Here is a 13,676-nt window from a genome sequence, read left to right on the forward strand (position 1 = left end):
AAAATAGAATAAGATTCCTATTGCAGAGAGGTTTTGATCTTATGATATGCCTTTAAACATTGTGTAATCTCTTCCAGTTCCCAGAAATCAATAGGCAGCAGGTTTAAAACAAACCTAATGAAGTATTATTTCACACAACTCAGTCACCCAGTGGAGCTCGTTGCCTGGGGATGTGAAGGCCAAAAATATAACTGGGTTCAAAAAAGAATTAAGTAAATTCATGGAGGATAGTTCCATCTACGGCAATTAGCCAAAATGGTCAGGGAAGCAATGTCATGCTCTGGGTATCTCTAAGCTGCTAACTGTAAGAAGCAGAGACTGCACCACTTAATAATTGCATAGTTCTGTTCACTCCCTTTCAAGCATCTGGCACCATTCACAGTAGGAAAATTGGGCTAGAAGGACCATTGGTCTGACCCACCCAGTACGTTCTTAGTCTTGTTGCATGAGGTTCTGAGTGGCCATGATGTACAGTATAGTGATAAAATTGACAGCCTTTTGGCCAGGGTTTTGTTACAGTGGGTACGTCTAGACTACATGGCTCCATCGACGGAGCCATGTAAAGTAGTTTACTTGGCATAGTCAATGAAGCGGGGATTTAAGTAAACCTTGCTTCATTAAAATAAAAATGGCTGCCGCGCTGAGCCAACAATCAGCTGATCCGGCACAGTGCGGCAGTCTAGACGCGGCGCGGTTGACAAGGGAAGCCTTTGTCGACCGCTCCGGTAAATCTCATAAACGGCTTCCCTTGTCAACTGCACCGTGTGTAGACTGCTGCGTTGTGCCAGATCAGCTGATTGTCGGCACAGCGCAGCGACCATTTTTTATTTTAATGAAGCGGGGTTTATTTAAATCCCCACTTCATCGACTATGCCAAGTAACCTACTTTACATGGCTCCGTCGACGGAGCCATGTAGTCTAGACGTACCCAGTATGTTTTGTACAACCTTTGTAATTGCACTCAAATCCAACATTACTGGCACTATATTGTTTTATAAGATTGTATTAGTGTTTGTAAGATTTTTTTTTACGGTTGTAAAATAACCCAGAATTGATATGTATATAAGTGAATATACTCTCTTTCACTCTCTGTACATATGTATATACTAAAAATGCACATATTTATTCAAATATTGCTGATTTCTTACCCAGAGTGTTAAACAATACTCTATGCTATAAAAATAAAGGGCATGTTTTCAAGTGCATTAAGTTAATTTTGGTTTGTTTTTAAGAGGAAAGGACCCTTATGCCAATTATTTTACATTGAAACTTCATAAAAAAAATACAATCCCCTAGGTAAAAAGATTGCAAGTGGAGATTGCTGCATAGCTAATAACTGTTCTGACTTATTAGCCCCTTTGCTCTCAATTTAAGCTCGGTTTGATAGTAGCGGACAGCACTGTACTCATTTCAATTGAGATTCTATGCAAATTACTGCAAACACAACCACATTGAGGAGGCAGCAGACAAAGGGTTAACACTGGGATGTGCTGCAGAAGAAGCTGGCACACACCATGCCCTGATGTGCACTCTGTGAAGCTAAATGCAAGGTAAAGTTGCATCTGTGCTTCTAATCACATTTCACTTGTCTTGCAAGAAGGTTCAAACAGTATCAGCTTTCCAGCCAGGAACTGCTGTTTGCACAGCCATGTGCACTGAGCAGCACTTCATCTGCTGACCTTTCTTAGGCTGCGAGCTGGTCCAGAGCCAACTACCAGTGACACTGCTTAAATCTGAAATAGTGTGAAATGACAAGACCCTTGGCATCTAGAGACAAGAACCTGAAACCACTATAGACAGAGCTGATTGCTTCCTTTGCCTTCAGAAACAACTCTAGCTCTTAGAAACAAACTTGTGAATACTGCTCAAGTTAGCAATACCTTATGCAATAAAATAGTTAATACCAATGATACTTGTATTTCTAGAACTTCTTCCATCCAAGAATCCAAAGTATTTCATACGCATTAATTAAGTCACCTCTGCAAGCCAGATATTAGAGGGGTAGCCGTGTTAGTCTGAATCTGCATAAACAATGAGACATACTGTGGCACCTTATAGACTAAGGGTATGTCTACACTACAGCGTTATTTCGAAATATCTAATTTCAAAATAGTTAATTCAAAATAGCTTATTTTGAAATAACGTGTTTACACACAAAATGCATTTCGAAATAGCGTTTTGCTATTTTAAAATAGCGTGTTCACACTGAGTGGACATTGAATCGCGTTTTTAAGGCTGGTTGGAACCAGTTCCGGCAGGGCATCAAGTCAGGAGTTACTTTGTGTGGCTGCTGCCTGAGGCTGTCTGAGGCCTGTGCTTAAAGGGACCAACCGCCCCCCCCCATCGTGCCGGTTCTCAGGTTTCCCTGCTTGCTTGCCTACCTCAACGAGGGACAGCAAAGCATTTTTGTCTCTGTGTGCTCTGGTTGCCCTCACTCGGGACACCACAGCACTCTGCACCATGGAGCCAGAGCTGCCCCCGGGCAGTCTGGTGCCTCTCTTGGACGCGTTACTGCAAGCCTGGCTGCACTTTCTGCAGGCTGCCATCCAGGAGGTACGTCAAGGGGCTGTCAGTATCCAGGAGGCCCTGTGGGAGAGCTTCCACCCTGAGGAGCACTAAGAGTCTCCCTGGTCTGCCCCACTGGGGGCTTGTGCCTCATTCATCCCTCACGTCCTTCCACTTACTCCTCCCTAACCCCCCTTCCTGATGTAAAATAAAATATAAGGATTTTCATGAACACAAACTCTCTTTATTTAACAAAACTGGGCAGGGGAGGAGAATGAAACTCTGGTGAGCCTGGGGAAAGGAGGCAGGATAAGGGAAGAGAGAGAGTGGGAGAGGGGAGGGGGAAACCTAGGAGGAGGGAGCTAGAAGGGGGAAGCAAGGGGGAGGGGAAGCTCAGGGTGCTGCTGTTGGTACCCCTCCACTGCACGGGTGGGCCTGCGGAGCCCTCGGGTGCAGGAGCATGTCTGGGGGGGGGGGGGGGTTTGCACCTGCACATGCAGCTGGTGAGGCTGTGGAGAAACAAGAGAAGTGGTCAGTTATCCCTGGGGACACAGTGGGTGAAGCCCAGCCCCCCTCTGCAAGGTGAGGATGACCATTCCCTGCACCATCAGAGCCGATGTGCTTGCACACAGACCATGTTCGGAATGTTCTGTTATTCCCGGGAGTGGGAGCTGCCTCGAGACCACACCCATGCCCCTATGGTGTATATAGTGTGTGTGTGGTGGGGGGAATATGTTCCCTGCCTCTGTGTAGAGTGTCCTTGTGGAGGGAGGGCGTCTTGCTGTGTCCCATCTCGGAGTCAGGAGAATGTCATGCCTCCTCACACACACGTGTGGCTAACAGGGTAAGGCCCCTGTGTGGCAGCCAGCTGGGGCCCCATGCCCAGGGGTGGCAAGGCACATGCTCACACATGCACAGGTTACTGCATGATCTGTGGACAGCAAGGCCCATACACACAGTCCCTGGTTTCCATCCCCCCTCCCCCCTGCATAAGGGGACTCACATGTTCTTGCTTCCCTGGCCTGAGATGACACCAGCGACAGATCTGCTGGGGTAGCTCAGGAAGTCCTGGCTCAACTGGGTGGTGATGATGGCCTCCTCTGGCTCCTGGCTCTCCTCCTCCCCCTCAATGCCCTGACAGGGCCCTCTGCCCCAGGGTTGACGACCACCCTGGGGACACAGACCGTCCCGCCCCCCAGGATGCAGTCCCGGGTGTCAAAATAGGGGCAGGTGTATGGGTCTGCCCCTGGTTGAGAGCTGCCCCCTGTGGCCCTGGCATATGCCTGCCTAAGTGCCTTTATTTTCATCCGCACCTGTGTCTGGGTGCGGATGGGGCCTTTGCTAGCAATTCTGGCAGCTATCCTGCCATAGATGGCCGCATTCCTCCATCTAGTGCAGAGATCATGGACGTTGGGGGCATCCCCAAACCTGAATAAGGTCCATAATCAACGCCCTGGACCAGGAAGGCGCCTGCCTTCTCTGGGCCCTGGCTGGTTTCTGGGAGCTGAGGCACTGGTCGTGGGGAGCGGTGGAAGGTTGGCTGCCGGTGGCTTGGTGGCTCATGTTTTGGGGCCACTGGGTCAGGGGCAGTGACTGCTGGCTCTGGGCTGGCAGGCAAGGAGCTGGCACAGGCACTGTGGCCAGACTCTACCTTTTTAAGAGCTACGGAGGGGAGAGGAGTTCTCCTGGTTGTGCCCAGAGTGGCCACCAGGGCACTCTGGGAAGGGCTGGAGGCCCCTTATTTCGAAATAAGCATCTACACAGAGCTTATTTTGAAATAGCGGTTTCGAAATTGGTGTTATTCCTTGTGGAATAAGGTTTACCAATTTCAAAATAAGCCCTCCGCTATTTTGATTTACTTTCGAAATAGCGGTTTGGCTGTGTAGATGCTAGGAAAGTTATTTCGAAATAACGGCTGTTATTTCAAAATAACTTTGCTGTGTAGACATGCCCTAACAGATTTATTGGAGCATAAGCTTTCGTGGGCAAAGACCCACTTCGTCAGATGCATGTAGTGGAAGTTCTCTGCAAGCCAGTTATTCTGAAAAGCAGTTGTTACCCCAGTATTAGATGGGGAAGAAGCTGAGTTACAGAACAATTTAGCTGCAGATCCATAAAGGCACTTAGGTGGCAGATTTAGACACCTAAGTCAGAGCAGAGGGACTGGACCCAGGTCTCCTCACATGCGGGTAGGGGGGTTGACCTAACCACTGGACTACAGACTCTGTGTCTTCCTTTTCCTCTCCCCCTGCTCCAATGGTCCAATTTGGATAAATACCTAAGTAGTCGTGAGGCAAGAAAGAGATACTTCTTCTATAGCCCTATGCTTAGGGCATCCATCTGGGATGTGGGAGACCCAGCTCCCCTGCTCCAGTCACTCATTCGTTATTTGTCCACACAGTGGATCAGCTTCACCAGGAAAGACTAAGGGAGCCCGGCACCATAAAAATATCCCACAGCTCAGTGGGATTAGAGCACTTTCCTGAGGGAGACCTCCATTCCAATCCTTTTCCCCTTCTGCCTGAGAGAGGAATTTCTCAGGGCCACCCACATCCGAAAGAACGTGGGGGTTACAGTGGATGAGAAGCTGAATATGAGTCAACAGTGTGCCCTTGTAGCCAAGAAGGCTAATGGCATATTAGGTTGCTGTGACAGGCCGCCAACGGCCCGCACGTTGAACAGCCAGAGCCGCCGGGAGACGAGCGGGGCCATGGGCAGAACCCCCCCGCACCGCGGGGCTGCCGGAGAGTGGCGGCGGGGCTGGAACCTGCCACCGCGCCTGCGCCAGTGGGAGGCTACCGGCCCCTCCCCCGGAAGGGCTCAGGGAGGGGCCGTTGCAGGGAGTGACAGCTGCGACATGGCTGGGGGAGCTGCCATGTCATCGAAGGGGCGGGGCCTCCAGATCGTGTCTGGCCCAGCGGGCCATTTTAAAAAGGCCCACCGGCAGAGAGCAGGGGGGCAGCCTCCTCCCAGGAAGGTAGAGACGTACCGGGGCCCAGGACGACCGGGTGCGTGCCTGAGACTGGCAGGTGGCCCGTTCCTAACCCAGGTGCTCCCGGGACGGCCCCCGCGGCTGGCCAGCCCCAGGTCGGAGGATGACCAGGACAAACCCCGCCGCCCATGGAAAGAGCAGCTCGGCCGGGACAAGATCCGCGGGAACAGAAGGACCCATGGGACTCCTGCGGAACGACCTCAGACCTGGAGCCCAGAATCCCGGTAAGCGCAGGGGTACTCCAGGGGCCAGGGGAAGGGAGGAATCAGCCCGGGGTGGGGGCCTTCTGGCAACAGTAGGGAGATGTGTTACGGGAGGAAACACCCCCGTCTGCCGTGCAGGGATGACCGCGAGCCCCTGCACTTAAGGCCCCGGGCTGGGACCCGGAGAGAGGGTGGGCCCGGGTCCCCCTCCCAACCTCCCATGAGCACCCAGCCCCTTCAGAACTGGAACGCACACAAACGTGCGAACTGTGGCGGCCGGACGGCAGGGCTGGCCAGGGCATCGCCCCTCGGAGGGGCAAGACTCGGGGCGCAAGCCCATTCCCCCCTGCTAAGGCGGGGTATAGACACGGGGGCCGCTGAACCCCCCTCTCCTGCCCTGCAAGGAGGGGGTGATCGCACCCAGCTTACGGGACGCACGACCGAGCATCCCGGCTGGGGGCCTGGTTAGAGGATGAAGGGGTTCGCTGAGTCTCCCTGCCCGCCCGGTAGGGGGTGATCGCACCCCATGACTCATCTACAGTTTCATTAGAAGGAGCATTGCCAGCAGATCCAGAGATGTCATTATTCCCCTTTATTCGGCTCTGGTGAGGCCACATCTGGAGTATTGTGTCCAGTTTTGGGCTCCCCACTACATAAAGGATGTGGATGCATTGGAGAGGGTCCAGCGGAGGGCAACCAAAATGATTAGGGGGCTGGAGCATATGACTTATGAGGAGAGGTTGAGGGAGTTGGGTCTGTTTAGTCTGCAGAAGCGAAGAGTGAGGGGGGATTTGATAGCAGCCGTCAACTTCCTGAAGCGAGGTTCCAAAGAGGATGGAGAAAGGCTGTTCTCAGTAGTGACAGATGGCAGAACAAGGAGCAATGGTCTTAAGTTGTGGTGGGAGAGGTCCAGGTTGGATATTAGGAAAAACTATTTCACTAGGAGAGTGGTGAAGCACTGGGATGGGTTAGCTAGGGAAGTAGTGGAGTCTCCATCCCTAGAGGTGATGGCCTTGACAAAGACTTGACAAAGTCTCGGCTTGACAAAGCCCTGGCTGGGTTGATTTAGTTGGGATTGGTCCTCCCTGGAGCAGGGGGCTGGACTTGATGACCTTCTGAGGTCTTTTCCAGCTCTTTGGTTCTATGATTCTATGAGTGCTCAAACCACTGAGCTAAAAGTGTTGGGGGGAAGGAAAGTATGTACCCACTAGCCATCTTTTTCTGTATTATTTTGTGTAGCGTGAGGCAGACACCTACCTCATTTCTGCAAAACACATCTCACCTGCCCAAGCTATCTGACTCCAGGCAGCCAGTTCCCATTCACGAAATGCCAGGCAGAAATAGGCACCTGTCTTCAAGTGAGGAGCGAGATTTAGCCTACACTCCTCTCACCAGCATCTCCCATTGGCTAGCTTAGAGCATGTCTACACTAGGAAATTATTTCGAAATATCTATTTTGAAATAAGTTTATTCCCCGAGGAAAGCAGGAGTACAGATTTCAAAATAACCAGCCTGTTGTTTTGAAATAATGGGCTTGGTAGTGTGGATGCTCCACTTGTTATTTCAAAATAAGGGGGGGTAGGAGGCTCCTTGCTCAACATGCTGAGTATTGTGGTTTGTAGTCTAAGGTGCCTGTCTCTCCCCATTCATTGTACCGGAGCCTAGGTGCCCAGCTCAGGGTTTGTGGAATGCAGTGTATTCCTGTGCCTAAAAGCAAGGCATTGTGAGGCTCAGCATTGCAATGCCCAAGTCCCTTTGTGGATGCCAACCACTTACTTTGTGAATGACTTGCTCAAACCATCTTGTATCACCAGTTAGGGAGTTGCCAGTACGTCCAGAAAAGACACTCTTTTAGAGCTGATTCAACCATTCTTTCCTCGCCAGATAAACTTAATTCCATCCAGGGTTAGTGTCTGAGTGCTCCTTCCAGACAAGACGTTAGCTTTTAAGGGCTAACTCCACCATTGTACTTAAACGCTGCAATACTGCATGTTGCAACACTTAATCCTTAGGTATTCTGCTGCCTAGTGGAACCTCAGCCCTGAGTTAAGCGTGGGGAGACTTAGATGCCTGAGAAAGAGTTTCATAGAAGCCAACATGCTGATAAGGGGGGGAATGACTAAGGCTGCCAGAAGAGAAATTGAGAGGAAAGGGCCCAGATTCATAAAGGTGCTTAGATTCCTAACTCCCATTGATCTAGGTATCTGACTGATGGGCTAGAGGGAGGCACCTATCTTCACTTCTCAGCTGTGAACCTCTCCTGGAATTAGGTGACCAAAGCCAGGTTTCTCAAAAAACCTCACCCCATTTGAGTACTCATCTAAATCCTGGTCTCCCATATAAGTGTCCTGGCCACTGGACTATGGATTATTCTGAAGTGGCCTCAAGTTCTCATAGTGGTATGGTATAAATAATTTAGTCCTTAGGGTACAAATGTGAACTTGTGTCTCTCACAGTACAAGTGAGTGTTCAGAGCTGGGACATGGACAAGGATACACACGCCTGATCCTGAAAAAACCCAACTCACCCCAGCTGTCATTTGTGAAGGGCTCAATCCTGTAGGCATGCACTGAGAACACTGATCCCCACAGGCAAGAGAGATGGGGAAACATCTGCTTGAGAATCCTGTTTTGGGACGCTAAGTTTCAGTGAGGCCCTGAGCAGCTATTCAGCTGTGGGCAGATTCTGTGCTTAGGCAACTTTGCACACACCCACTGGTGAAAACTGTGTTCCTCTGGGGTCAAGAGGCAGCTGAGCAATGGATTTGAGAACATCAGCAGTGTCTTAACATTGGACTTAGGCTCCTAAAGAGGCAGTTGGGTCCCTAAGTACTATTGTGGATCTAGCCATAAGATCCTGCGTCTTCTCCATAGACATGGAAGTTGTCATAGTACTTTTAGGCCATGTCAAACCAAAACTCTGGGTTAGAGCATCCAAACATTTTGGAACAGGATCCAAACTTCTCATCACAGACCCACTGCCATTTATGATGAATAATTACAAGAACAATGTCACAAACACAGGATTGTGACTTCAGCTGAGGAATAGGTGGCAGGAGTAGGGAACAAAGATGACAGACCTAGCAACAATTTCATATTAGAATAAAATCAGTCTCCTGCACTCCTCTTACACTTGCCTATTCTCTGTCCCTTTATACAGTCTCACCCCTGTTCGTTCAAAAACTTTCGCTTTGCCTCTGCCACCAGAAATAGCCTCCTGGTCTCTCTCCATGGTATTGACAAACTTCATTTCAAAGTATCTTTTCCCACCATTCAGACTCTCTCTTTGCTTATATTTAACCCTATGACTGCATTATTTAACATTGTCATGCCTTTTAGGCAGTCAGTGATATGAAAGATGCAATACAGAATATATTATTTTTTAATTTATTGCTTTGTCAAGACTGCACCAATATGCTAAAAAAGAGGCAACATTGCCTGTTGATAAGATGCTTTCTAAAAGTGTTCTATGAAGCCTGAATTGCTGTTTAATCAGTTGTATAATTAACAGCTTTGGACATTGCAGACATTGTCATCAGTTCTATCATTTTTCTCGATTATTACTATTGGACCTCAAGCCCCAGTTGAAGCCAAGGCCAGTTAATAAGGACCATGGCCTTCCCCAAAGCACTCATTACAATGCTGTGAACAAGATGTTCCTGCCTTTCCTCCAGCAGCACATAGATCCTACAGATAACAGGGCTGAGACTTACTATACAGCCTGCAACTTAAAATCTGTACCAGCTAGACAGCTTTTAAATCTTAGGCAAAGAAGTTAATCTTATTGGACAGTTTCCACTTTGCAGCCCCACCTTCCTCTCAAGCATAGTATCACTTTTAACACCTCATATATTTATTCTCTACTGTGAATCAAACCCTGTAATGGCAGAGGACTGGATACACTGACCAAATAGGTTTCCCATCTCTACTACCTCGGAGCCTGTTGAGAGTTTCTTTCTTTTGGTGTATGCCTGCAAATATAGTCAGTATAAGGATGGGGATTCTGGGCAAGAGGTGAATGCTTCTCTCCTAGCTCTTTTGACTATAAACTTTTAACAGTATTTTGGCTCTAACATGGCTCTTTTCATCATCTGAAAATGTCAAAGAACATTATATCACATTGGACCTCACAAAAACTATGGGATGCAAGTATGCATTTTCTCCACTGTACAGAGGAGGATACACAAAGCATAGAAAAGTTATGTGATATCCTTGTCCATGCTATTATTAGTTCCCACAATAGAAGAACTAGAGGACACCAAATTAAGTTAATAGGTAGCAGGTTTAAAACTAATAAAACAAAGTTCTTCTTCACACAGCGTGTAGTCAACCTGTGGAACTCCTTGCCAGAGGAGGCTGTGAAGGCTAGGACTATAACAGAGTTTAAAGAGAAGCTAGATAATTTCATGGAGGTTAGGTCCATAAAAGGCTATAAGCCAGAGGATATAAATGGTGTCCCTGGCCTCTGTTTGTCAGAGGCTGGATAAGGATGGCAGAAGACAAATCGCTTGATCATTGTCTTCGGTCCACCCATTCTGGGGCTCCTGGTATTGGCCACTGTCGGCAGACAGGCTACTGGGCTAGATGGACCTTTGGTCTGACCCAGTATGGCCGTTCTTATGCTCAGTGAGATAGCCAAGTTCATTCATCTGAGGAAGTGGGCTGTGCCCACAAAAGCTCATGATACCATCTACATGTTTTGTTAGTCTCTAAAATGCTGCAAGATTAGGTATTGTTTTTTAAGTTTTTTCATGCTCACTGAGTCAGTGCATAAGCTGCAAATAAAACTGATGAGTCCTAACACTCAGTTCTCTACTCTGATCATTAGACGCTCTGCTAGACAACAGTCCATGTAGCAAATTGCCACCTGCTATACAGGATCTAATAGGGGAAAACTAAAATAATCCAGAAAAGAATATGGCAAATCAAAAAGGAATAATACAATCTTGCTGAAAAAAACATGAGTATTTATCTTGCAAATTTCTCTCTCTGAGATGTGGTAAATGATCTGCTTCTAGAACACTGTCTCCTGCATTAATGGAATCTGACCATTCATTGTCAAGGTGTCTTCTGTGGTACTGAGACTTAGATACATTTTTTGTACCATAAATAAAAATACCAGACATTTTTGGCTGGTCTGAACAGCTGTGCTGCCATGTAAACACTCATTAAAAGCATGGCTTTGTGTCCACAGGGAAGGGAACAATGCAATGCACATGGTACTAAAATCATCTCTAGGATGACCCGATATTTTAAGTAAATTCCAGTATTGAGGATGGTGATTATAATATTAAAGATGTCTTGGTCTATGTCCTAACCTAAAGTCTTAATCAAAATAGGTTTTCAGTACTCATCCTCATTGCTTGGTCTCTTACCTGGCAGCAGTCTCACTCCACAGAAACCATTCTGCAAATGCGCGTAATCTGCAGGCTGCCACCTCAGCAAACGGCCTCTGTACAAGGAGCTCACAGCACCTCTCACTCCTGGGGAAGGATGGAAAGTCTGTGCTGTACACTAGAGTATTGGCAAGAGAGAGTGGAAAAGTTGAAACTGCATCTGCCTGAACTGCACTGGCTCTGTTGACAAATAGAGGATTTCAGTTTCTAACCCTGCCACGGTCTCTCAACCTTCACAAGGTCAAAGGAGTTGGACTGGGCTTTGACATACAAGATAGGAAATCTCAGGCAAGGTGGAAGCCAGGAAGCACATCTAGGCAGTTGCTGTAACTCCCAATCCTCTTAACTGAGTAGTCATGTCCCCCCACACACTGTCCCTCCTGTATGCAGTGAAACCCATCATAAGTGACTGCTCGAAGGGGTCAGCAAAAATAAGTTAGGTTCCCTACAAAAGGCAAATCTTTAACTAATGTTAGATAAAGTGATGGAAACCTTCAGGATCCTTTTGCTAATTTAGCTCAACTGCTCATTTTTGTTTTTCTCTGAGGCATTGCATAAAGGCCTCAAGGGGCTTTTTTCTACTTGGGATTTTTTTAAGGGTAAGTCTGGCCTACCACTGTTTTGCCTGAAAGACTTGCAGGGCAGTTGTGAGGATAAATTCATGGTGTGGTGATGTTGACCATATCAGTACTTGTGTGGATTGCGATGAGGCGATTCCATTCTTCCCTGTCACCTATGAACTATCCCTGCTTGGGTTGTGTACAGCCATCAGGATTAGGCCCATAAGACCCAGGACATTCAACAGCATACAAGAGACCCATTGGAAAAAACCACCAATTTATAAAGATCACATATACATTTCTGCCTGTTGAGATATTATTGTTCACACTGAATTATGGACTGTTTTTTCCAAGTTATAGGGACAACACTAGTTACAAATTAAACTGCTGGTTTAAAAGGCCCAGCACAAACTAATATGAAACCAAATGCAATTTTTAAAAATAAGGATCTAGACGAGAGGCCTCCAAACTGTCAAACACACACCCCTAGCAGGGCATGGAGGAACAATCTGGGGAGTGAAGGCACAGTGGGCCCAGGCCAGCCCCTACAGCGGAGTGTGGAGGCAGCACCACCTGCTTTGCAATACCACCCACTCCCAGCCATAAACCAGGCTCCCGGACTGGCCCCATCCCAGCCTCAGTGCGGTTCCACACCCAGCCATGTGCCTGGCTGCTGGCCCCCAGCATGGTCTAGGGTTGCCAGGTGTCCGGTATTCACCAGGACAGTCCGGTATTTGCGGGCTCCGTCCGGTTAAAAAAAAAACCCAGAAAATACCAGACACGTGAAATGTTTGGTATTTCCTGTTTCCCTCAGACGGAAGCCCAGCGGGGACAATTTTCCCCTGCCGCATCTGGCAGGGGCAGGGGAGTGAGGAGCGCAGCAGAGTCGTAGCAAAGGGGGGCAGGAGAGGGCACTTGCCGGGCACCGCGCTAGGGGGAGCGCCGGGCTGGGGTGGGAGCAGAGTGCACGCTGCTCTGGCCCACGTGACCAGCAGAGACCCGAGAGCTGGCCACGTGATGCCTCCATCTATATACTGTGAGCCAAGGCAGCCAGGCTAAGCAGCAGGAGCAGCGACTTTAAAAGTCAGATTAACTTACCCAGCCGTCCCGTTCCTCCGGTGCCTGGCTCTGCATGGGGGAGACGGGGAATTGATTGGGGTGGGGAGCTCCTGGCGCTGGGGTTTCCTGGCTCAGGGGGAGGGTGGGTGCACTGGGGGTTAGTTTGTGGCCCCAAACTGGAGAGAGTGGTGCAACTTTTGCTTAACAACTTCGGCCTCCCCCCCCCCTTTTTTTTTACATAACATAAGAACGGCCGTACTGGGTCAGACCAAAGGTCCATCTAGCCCAGTATCCTGTCTGCCAACAGTGGCCAGCACCAGGTACCCCAGAGAGGGTTGACCGAAGACAATGATCAAGCGATTTGTCTCCTGCCATCCCTTTTTGCTTAACTTTGGTCTCCTTCCCTCCCCCCCTTTTTTTTCCTCGTCAGAATTTTTTCCCAGCGTGTTTTTTTTTTGGGGGGTGGGGTTCAATATTTTTTGTTAAACCATCTGGCAACCCTATCATGGTCTGACTGCAGCTCCACTGCCACCCTCATTCTCAGCCCTAGGCCACACCTCTGTTCCCAGGCCAGGGCCTTAGGCTGGGGACAGGAACTGGAACAGAGCTGCACCCAGCCATGGGCCCAGCTGTGGCTCTGGCTCTGCCACCAACCTTGTTCCCTGGCCGCAGCTCCATTTCTGGCTCCAGTCCCACTCTAGGCCCCATATCTACCCCCAGCTGTGGCCTCTGCCTTGGTCTCCTTTGTCCTCCACTGCAGGAGCTGCAGCCCCACTCTCAGGTGTGAGGAAGGGGCATAGACAGAACTAAGGGGGACATGACAGTGAAAAGTTTGGGGATCACTGAACTAGACCAATTATTCCAAAGTCTGTCATCATTCTGTGCCAAGTACAAAAGAAATGTTTAATCCATTGTCATGGGGTCAGGATGCCTAGCCCCTTCAGGGGCAGGGCACGAGGCCT

At 48.9% G+C, this 13,676-nt stretch overlaps 1 protein-coding gene across 1 annotated transcript in view; it reads right to left on the minus strand.

Annotated features, from left to right (window-relative positions):
* CLIP4 (CAP-Gly domain containing linker protein family member 4) overlaps nt 1-11,188 on the minus strand; it is a 111,577-nt gene extending 100,389 nt beyond the window's left edge. The window contains exon 1 of the mRNA XM_075925360.2: nt 11,075-11,188. The gene's annotated coding sequence lies outside the window, so the exon portion shown is untranslated. The remainder of the gene's footprint in view (nt 1-11,074) is intronic.
* Between the last annotated feature and the right edge of the window lie 2,488 nt (nt 11,189-13,676).

Source organism: Pelodiscus sinensis, chromosome 3 (assembly GCF_052426305.1).
Source record: "Pelodiscus sinensis isolate ZL-2025 chromosome 3, ASM5242630v1, whole genome shotgun sequence".
In the NCBI taxonomy this organism is placed as follows: Eukaryota; Metazoa; Chordata; order Testudines; family Trionychidae; genus Pelodiscus; species Pelodiscus sinensis.